Below are 8,127 nucleotides of genomic sequence, written 5' to 3' on the forward strand. Positions count from 1 at the left end.
ACCTTGCTCCATTAGCCGGCAGTAGTATAGAAGAGAAGTTACACTTTTACGGGTTTTTGTGTGTATTAACAACATAAATGATCTCTTAATCACCGGTGAGCAAGAAATTTCTCCACGCCAAGCATGGTGATTGATGGATATGATTGGTATGTTTATTTTTGGGTCATTACATTTTTAACACTAAATTATATTCAATGGTCATCATACTTGGTGTGGAGAAAGTTTCTTGTTGGCTCGTGAGCAAGAGATCAGTACTCGTATTAGCAATTTGGTTTGATCATATTATATTAGTATACATGCTTTCTTTCAGTATTGAATATAAGAAAAGTCAATTGTGTAGAGATCAAATAACACTACAGAGGACACAACTTGTTTTCTTCTTCAGTGATATCTAAGTGCAATAATATCAGTTCTGTGGAAACAATCACTCCATTTGGATTGAAATTTTAGATTATTATTAGGTTCAGTTACTTGAAGGATAATTTAAAATTAGATTGAAGTTCTTTTAAACATATTTGGATTGATTTGAGAGGATTATTTTTCTGAACTTCAAATAATAAAGTGCAAATGGGTGTTTGAATTTCATACGGGAATGTTGAGAAATTCAAAATCATTTTTAATAAGGTTGTTCAATTATCAAAATTTTATGTGCTACATACAATTACATATTCGGGGGATCTTAACTAAGTCACATAAAGCGGGAGCGTGAAAGTAGTAAAATTATGTCATAAATAGTGAGAATTTGAGCAAGAGCGTGCGTCGGAGCGTGAGAGCGGGAGCACGCTCGGAGTATGAGAGCGACAAATGTTGAGAAGAATTGTGTGATTTAGGACCTTAAGCCTATATTAGACTTTTTTTGTGAAAAAAAAAAGGTCAAAAAGGTTCAGAATGTTGTACCTCTACAACTTGGATTTACATATTTCTAGATAATTCTGGAGATTAAAAAAAAAAAAAATGAATTGTGTGACTTAGGACATTAAGCCTATATTAGACTTTTTTTGTGAAATAAAAAAGGTCAAAAAAAAAAGTTCAGAATGTTGTAGCTCTACAACTTGCACCTGCATATTTATAGATGATTCTCGAGATAAATAAATAAATAAACTTTAAACTTTAAACTTTTTACAGAATTTGATAAATAAAAAAAAAACAAAGATCACAACCAAACTGAGTGTCAAAGCAGGGTTCTTCCGTACTAATACAAGGTTAGTAAAGATACGCCATGCCTTCATGCAGAGCACAAAAAGATATGCCATGTTTTTATTGGCTAGATGTAACGAAATATAACTCTCACTTCTTTCTATTTTGCATATCCAATTAATCAACAATCTTCCGCTAAGTATATCAACAATCCTCGATTAAGCATTTAGGATAAGGTCCCGTACTTAAAAGCATTTTTCAAAATATTGATGAGGTACTAAATTGCTTAATAGTAATACCAAACAATATAAGGGGCATAGAAGATCATAAACAAACTATATCCACCTCCTCTTGATAGTTGATACCCATTTTGCCCATCAGTTTAGATATGGTTTTATAGATGATTTTCTTGTATTAAAAATGCTGTAATTTATTTTTTCCTAAATGGATTTTTTTGTATAAGAAGTAAGAAGGAAATCATATAATTTTATTTATTGCAAAAATATGATATGTTAGAAATTTGAACAATGGTACTGAACAATCCAAACACTTCTTAAATATATATTAAACCTACTAACTTAGAGAGTAAATGACTCCGTGGCCCAATGGATAAGGCGCTGGTCTACGAAACCAGAGATTCTGGGTTCGATCCCCAGCGGAGTCGGACATTGTTTTTTTGTTATTCAGAACTCTCTTTTCTTTCCGAAACGACTTCGTTTTAAGTAGTTTAAAAAAACAAAACGGGGAAATGGATTAATACGTCCATATTTTAATCAAATTGAGAAATTTCAATATCTACAATTTAATCAAGCTCTGATCTCGGTATTGATAACCCAAATAACATGTTAATAATATGAATCGACAATACATTAGGAATGTATTTAAGAATCTTGTGTGGATGAGGGCAAAATTGAGACTATTGGAGCAATTTGAACAATTAAGCAAAATTAAAAAGGACGAAATAGCATATGACAAACATATTAAATTAAAAAGGACGAAATTAAGCATATGACAAACATATTAAATTAAAAGGACATAATTAGGCAAATATGACAAACTTTGAAGGCAAAAATAAGAAATATACGATAATGTAACCACTTTTTGCGTTGCTTTTAACGAAAAATGTATAATCACCCTTGCCATAAGCATATTGTAAGTCTATTCTGATATGAGAAAGGGTAAATTTGTGAATTGGTTTTTGATATCGAATACGGTGAAATAAACACATTAAGAATTAAGGGATTATATCTTTTGAGTATTGCTATTTGGCTTGACATAGAAAAATCGAGATATAATTGACTCTATACATGGATTGCCACGTATGCAAATATCACAATTCCAAAGTTTTGCTTTCTCCACCGTTTGGTATGGTCTTGTGACTCAAAATCGTCTTTTTTTCGTGAAATCCCAAAACACACACATTCAATTATCATCTTTTGTTAATATAATCCCGAATATGACAACTTGGGTTCGCGAGTGTCACCGGCGGTGGATGAATAAGGCGATGATGATTCTTAAAGAAGGTGAGCCATTGATGGAGGAATTGCGAAGCTTTGTGCTTAGTTTGTAACTCTGAAAACAGTTCTCAAGAATTTAGAAAACAGAAAACTTTTATTAGAGAACAATCCTTTATAATTCTCTGAAAACAAGTATTTTTATAACTGAGTTTTTATAAAATAGTTTTCAGAAAACTAAACCAAGTAGAATTTTTGTACAGTTTTTTGAGAAGAAAAAACCATTTCCATAGTTACAAACCAAGCAGATCATTTATTTTTTTAAATATTTGTCTTAAATAAACCTTGCTTACGTGGCCATAAAAGTCAGCCACATATTGAGTCGTCTTTTTTTTTTTTTTTTTTTTTTTTTTTTTTTTTTTTTTTTTTTTTTTCGGGCTTTTTGAATCGTAAAGTTTATCATTTTCCTATATCTTTATCTACAACAAACCAAGAATTTTGTTCCATATTATTTATTGGAGTCGCATAAAAATTTGATCTAGCATTATAACATTACTCGAGTCAATGACAAATATATTTAGGGATGGCAACGGGGTAGAGTTGGGGCGGGTTTGGTTAAACCCTACTCCGCCTAGTTAGAAAATATGTCTTACTAACTTTGCCCCTACTCCGAAACGGGTTTGTAATTGTTATACCATCCCCAACCCTACTCTAGTAGACAAAGTACCGACTCCGCCCCATTTATTCTGTTTAATTGCGGGACGCAGTAGGGGCTGATCGGGTTATGCCACTTTTATTATGTAGTAAAAAAACTAGCCCAATGTGTTTAAATTGGGCTGATAAAAAAGTTGACTCAACTTTTTAAATTACTAAATAATAAATATTAATATATTAACGCACATTTCCAACAAAGTAAGAAGAGTCTTTAAAATATTAAATATATATTAAAAGATAAATATATAATCGGGGCAGAGTCGGGGCGGGTTCATCACTAAACCTGCCCCGCCCCAAACCCGCTTCGGGTTTTTAATTATTTTACCATATTCGTCCCAAACCCATTTAGGTAAACACCAAGTCCACTCCATTAGGGGCGGGGGTGGGGCAAAAACCCGCGGGTCAGAGGAAACTGCCATCCCTAAATATATTATGCTACAAGAAATTCAAACGTCTATATATGTATGTGTGTGTGTGTGTGTGTGTGTAGAAAGAAATGAATGAAATTTTTGTTTATTTATTATTATTATTATGTTATAATGACATTTGGTATAATGCATTTTGTGGCTATTGTTTGGCCATACAACATGCCAAACCTTTTTGGTGAGGCTTGGCACACGGTGGGTCTCATAGTTCCACATTTTAAAGTCTCTCCATCTAGTAGCAAGACATTGAGTTACACAAATTCACCTTTTATGTTTCCTCTTTGCTAAATATAAAGAGAAAAATTGTATATTGTATTGATTTGTATGAGATGTTACATAAAGCTCTTACATATAGGAAAAGGTTTGGGGATAGGTGAATGATGAATAAGTAACCTATATATACTAATATGGTAGGTGTATTCATATATGGTAATTTTGTAATATGAAAGAAACCTAGATGGTAGGTAAATGGATAAACTTGTAATCTAACAGTCCTCCTCAAACTCAAGGTGAGTATGAAACCCAACTTGAGATTGAAGAGATCATGAAAGTTAAAAATTCGATGGAGGCGGGTTTTCACCATTAACAGCTGATATGGCACTATTGCTGGCTTCGCTGCTGACTGTGTTTGATATGACAACTGACATTGCAGGTGACGCGGCACTACTGCTGGCACCGCTGTTGACTGTGTCTGACATGTCAATTATCGTGGCAGGTGACGCATTACAGCTGGCACCGCTGTTGATTTGTCTTGGAGGCTGATTGGGAGGCCAAGTAAGGTTTTTGCTGATTATGGACTTGAGACTGAAGGTTGGGATATGGAAGCATAAGTTTGAAGGTTGATCGCCGTCGAGGATGGGGATGATGGTGCCATCCCTGGCGGTGACTACGATAAGCTGGTAGATTATTTACCAGAGATCGAAAGGCTCTGATACCATGTTAGAAATAAGAGAAAGAGAGTATAGAACTCTGTATTGTATTGATATTTGAGATGTGTATGTTGACCTTAAGGACTCCATCCAAGGACAATCTAGAGGTTTTGATTATAACAAACCATTAATGATGTTTAAAGACTAATGCTTACATTGAGTGTTATATAGATTATTCACATTCATAGAATGACCCCAATGAAGCTATAAAGATCATTCAAAGTATTCCATTATTCAAGATCACATCAAGGAAAACAATGGATACAAAGAAGACATGAAGTTGCAAAGAAGCAAATGCAAAGTCCATCCAAAGATAGTTTGGACTACAATAAGCAAGAAAGCGAGTCTACCTGAAAGCCTACACGATCATGGACAAAGCGTGAAGAAATGGGGTAGATAGGATGGTGAGTGTTTAGGATTCAATGTCAAAGTATTTATGAATCCATTTGGAGCTCATCTCTATAGGACTATGCATATCATATCATCATTCATATGCTCCTATATCCACTAGCAATAAACTATGCACTTCATTCATATACAATTGACATATGGAGTTTTTGCTAAAGAGTGAGTTAGTTTAAGCTTGCATAAGCTTTGAAAGAACTCAACATTTGTGCTAGAAATGCTAAGACCAAGCACATTAATTATATAATTCATATTGGTCAACAATTAAGGCATGAGAAGCCTTCATTACAATGAGTTGGTAACAGACATTACGACCACATAATGCGTGTCATGAAAAACTGTGTTTTTGGCTAAGTGTGAAAAATGAATTTTTGAAATAATGATTATTTCAAAATAATTTTTTCCAGTAATAACTCTTTATACTTTAACTAGCCTAAACTGATTTTATCAGAATTTTTGACCAAGTCTACATTGGTCTACATAAGGATTCATTTTTACCAAAACTGTCGAAAATCCAAATTTATACTAAAACTGAATTTCTACATTTTGATTTAGTTGGATTTCAATTTTATAGTATTTTTTTATTGAATCCAAATGGGGGATACTTCCTTATTTACATTGTAAACTTAAAGTAAATGGACGTATAATTACTGTAAAGACATTTACTTAGAACAAATGTGAAGATGTCCTGTACACAAACTGTCTCATTTGTTAACTTAGAACAAAATTTCCTGAAGCAGCAGTTTTATTTTGGCAGACCGAAATGTATAGGCAAATCATTTCGGACGACCGAAATAAAGGAGCAAATGAATCGGATGAACCGATTCTAACAGAGAGTTTTTGATCAAAGGATGAAGGTATTTCGGATAACTGAAACAAAAGGTAAATCATTTCAGTCTACTGAAATAAAGAGTGATAGCCAACCTTAAACTATTTCGGACGACCGAAACACAATGGTGTTTTATTTCGGTCAACCGAACCAGCGCAAATTCAAATCTAAACGGCTATTTTGCCTTGAACCCCGTGCACAACAGCTATATTTTTGAATTAGCTCATCAAAACTCTTTAAATATAGCTGGGGACTTTGGGATTAAGCGTTGCTACCATAGAGAGACATCATATAACATCGAAAGAGCTTTTGTTCTTATATTCATACATCCCATATCATTAAAAGAGTATTGAGCTTCATTATATTCATATATATACTCTAGAGTGAGCTTAAACTTTGTACTACAAATCTGTGAGAGATCATCTTGTACTGAAAATTTGATATTCAAATCTGTTGAAAAGCCTAAGAGGAGGTGTTTAATGAGCGCTGAAAAGTGTGTAATTAAACCCTTTAAGCTTAGGTATTCTAGGACCTTTATCTATCTTATCTTTCCGTCTTGGACTAATTTCATGTTATTGTCCTTTATAGGTACTTATCCCAAAAATAAGTTAATTCAGCCAAATAAGAGCTTAAAAGAAGCAATGCCAAGCTGAATGGAAGAAAGGAGCAAAGTGGAAGCAAAATGAAGCAAAATGTGGAAATCAGTAAGTTCGATTGATCTCAACATTCCTTCGATTGATCAGAGCAACATCGATTTGGACACTTCAAGATGGATCCAAGTAATTGGCCTTATCCAAAATATCTCAGCATGTTCGATCGATCCAACCATTCTTCGATCGATCGAAAATATTCAATCTTATCCACACCTACCATCCCACCTACCACTCTTGTATCTTTCCCAAAATATCCCAAAATTATATCAGAGATTTGCCTTTATTCAAAAAGGCGCCGCCAAGGATGGATCGATCTCTGCAGCATTCAATAGATCTCACCAATGTTAGATCGATCTCAACATAGTTCGATTGATCTAACCCTCTTAAGTGCAAATTAAATCAAATTCCAGCTCATTAAAAGTTGTCTCATGGTGCAATCATTGGAGGAGCCCTTGTGCACGAGTCCAGACCATTGGGTGTGACACTTGAGCTACCTATATAAAGATTTGAGCTACTTTTTACACATATACTAAGAGATATACTTAAAAACATTCTTAGAGAGGAAAAAAAGAGAGGAGGAGAGGCTAGAGACACATTCTTGGGAGTTTTTCCATTCTTCTAGGGTTTTCATCAAAAAGGAGGTCATTCCTACCATGGAGATAGCCCTTGAGGGTTAGATGACTACTTCAATGAGTTGCTAAACATCTTCTTGGGGCTAAAGTTAGCCTTAAGCATGCCTTCTAGACTTTAATGCTTTGTATTTTGAGGGAATTTGTGTTGTAATCTTGTCTTGACACTTATTTTATATATGAATCTTGTTTATTCAATGATTTGTGTAGTTTAATACTTCCAATTGATCATTTCATTCTATCCACATGTCTGTGTATGCTAGAATAGATGTTCATGTGTTTATCTCTAGTTTTTGTGTTATTGATGCATGTATATGTGTGTTGATGCTATGGATCTAGAGATTGTCAAGGCATAGTGCTTAATAGAATGCTATTGTGGTTTATTTGATGGTTCATACTCATGTCTTGATGGATTGTGCCTCTTCCTTAGTTTATTTAGTTTAATTTTTATGCCTTTAGCTTGGTTGTAGTGTAGTTGCCTTAGTTGTTAAATGGGAGGACAATCCATGTTTGTTGTTTGATGTTCCATGCTTATGAATGCAAGTAGTATTATTCTCTAACCATGTGATGTGTTTAGATTATGAGCTTAAAGGAAGGATTAATGGCTTAGTTTGATGTATTGTGCTATTCACTAGGTTGCTTTGTGATGACCTTGTGGGCGGGAGTGCCGTAGGCGGGTGCGAGAGACACTATCAGGCTACCACACTGGCGAGCTATGGGTGCACAGTCCCACATCACCTGGGTAGAGGAAAGGTGAAGTGCTTATATGTAAGTGTGTCATCTCCAATTGGTATGAGGCCTTTTGGGGTGAAGCCCAAGATCAAAACCGTGTGGGCTCAGGCTTAAAGCGGACAATATCATAGCATGTGGTGGAGTGGGTCGTTACAAATGGTATCAGAGCCTGACCCAACCGGAAGTGTGCCGACGGGGACGTCGAGCCTCCAAGGGGGTG

General features: G+C 34.7%; 1 non-coding gene across 1 annotated transcript; it reads left to right on the plus strand.

Moving 5' to 3' along the window:
* The first annotated feature begins 1,728 nt into the window (after positions 1 to 1,728).
* TRNAR-ACG (transfer RNA arginine (anticodon ACG)) lies at positions 1,729 to 1,801 on the plus strand. The gene has a single exon. It is a non-coding gene; the product is annotated as a tRNA-Arg (tRNA).
* Positions 1,802 to 8,127: the final 6,326 nt, after the last annotated feature.

This window comes from Cornus florida, unplaced genomic scaffold, assembly GCF_030987335.1.
Source record: "Cornus florida cultivar Cherokee Brave unplaced genomic scaffold, ASM3098733v1 CherokeeBrave_3.0.0_Hap2_Chr07, whole genome shotgun sequence".
In the NCBI taxonomy this organism is placed as follows: domain Eukaryota; kingdom Viridiplantae; phylum Streptophyta; class Magnoliopsida; order Cornales; family Cornaceae; genus Cornus; species Cornus florida.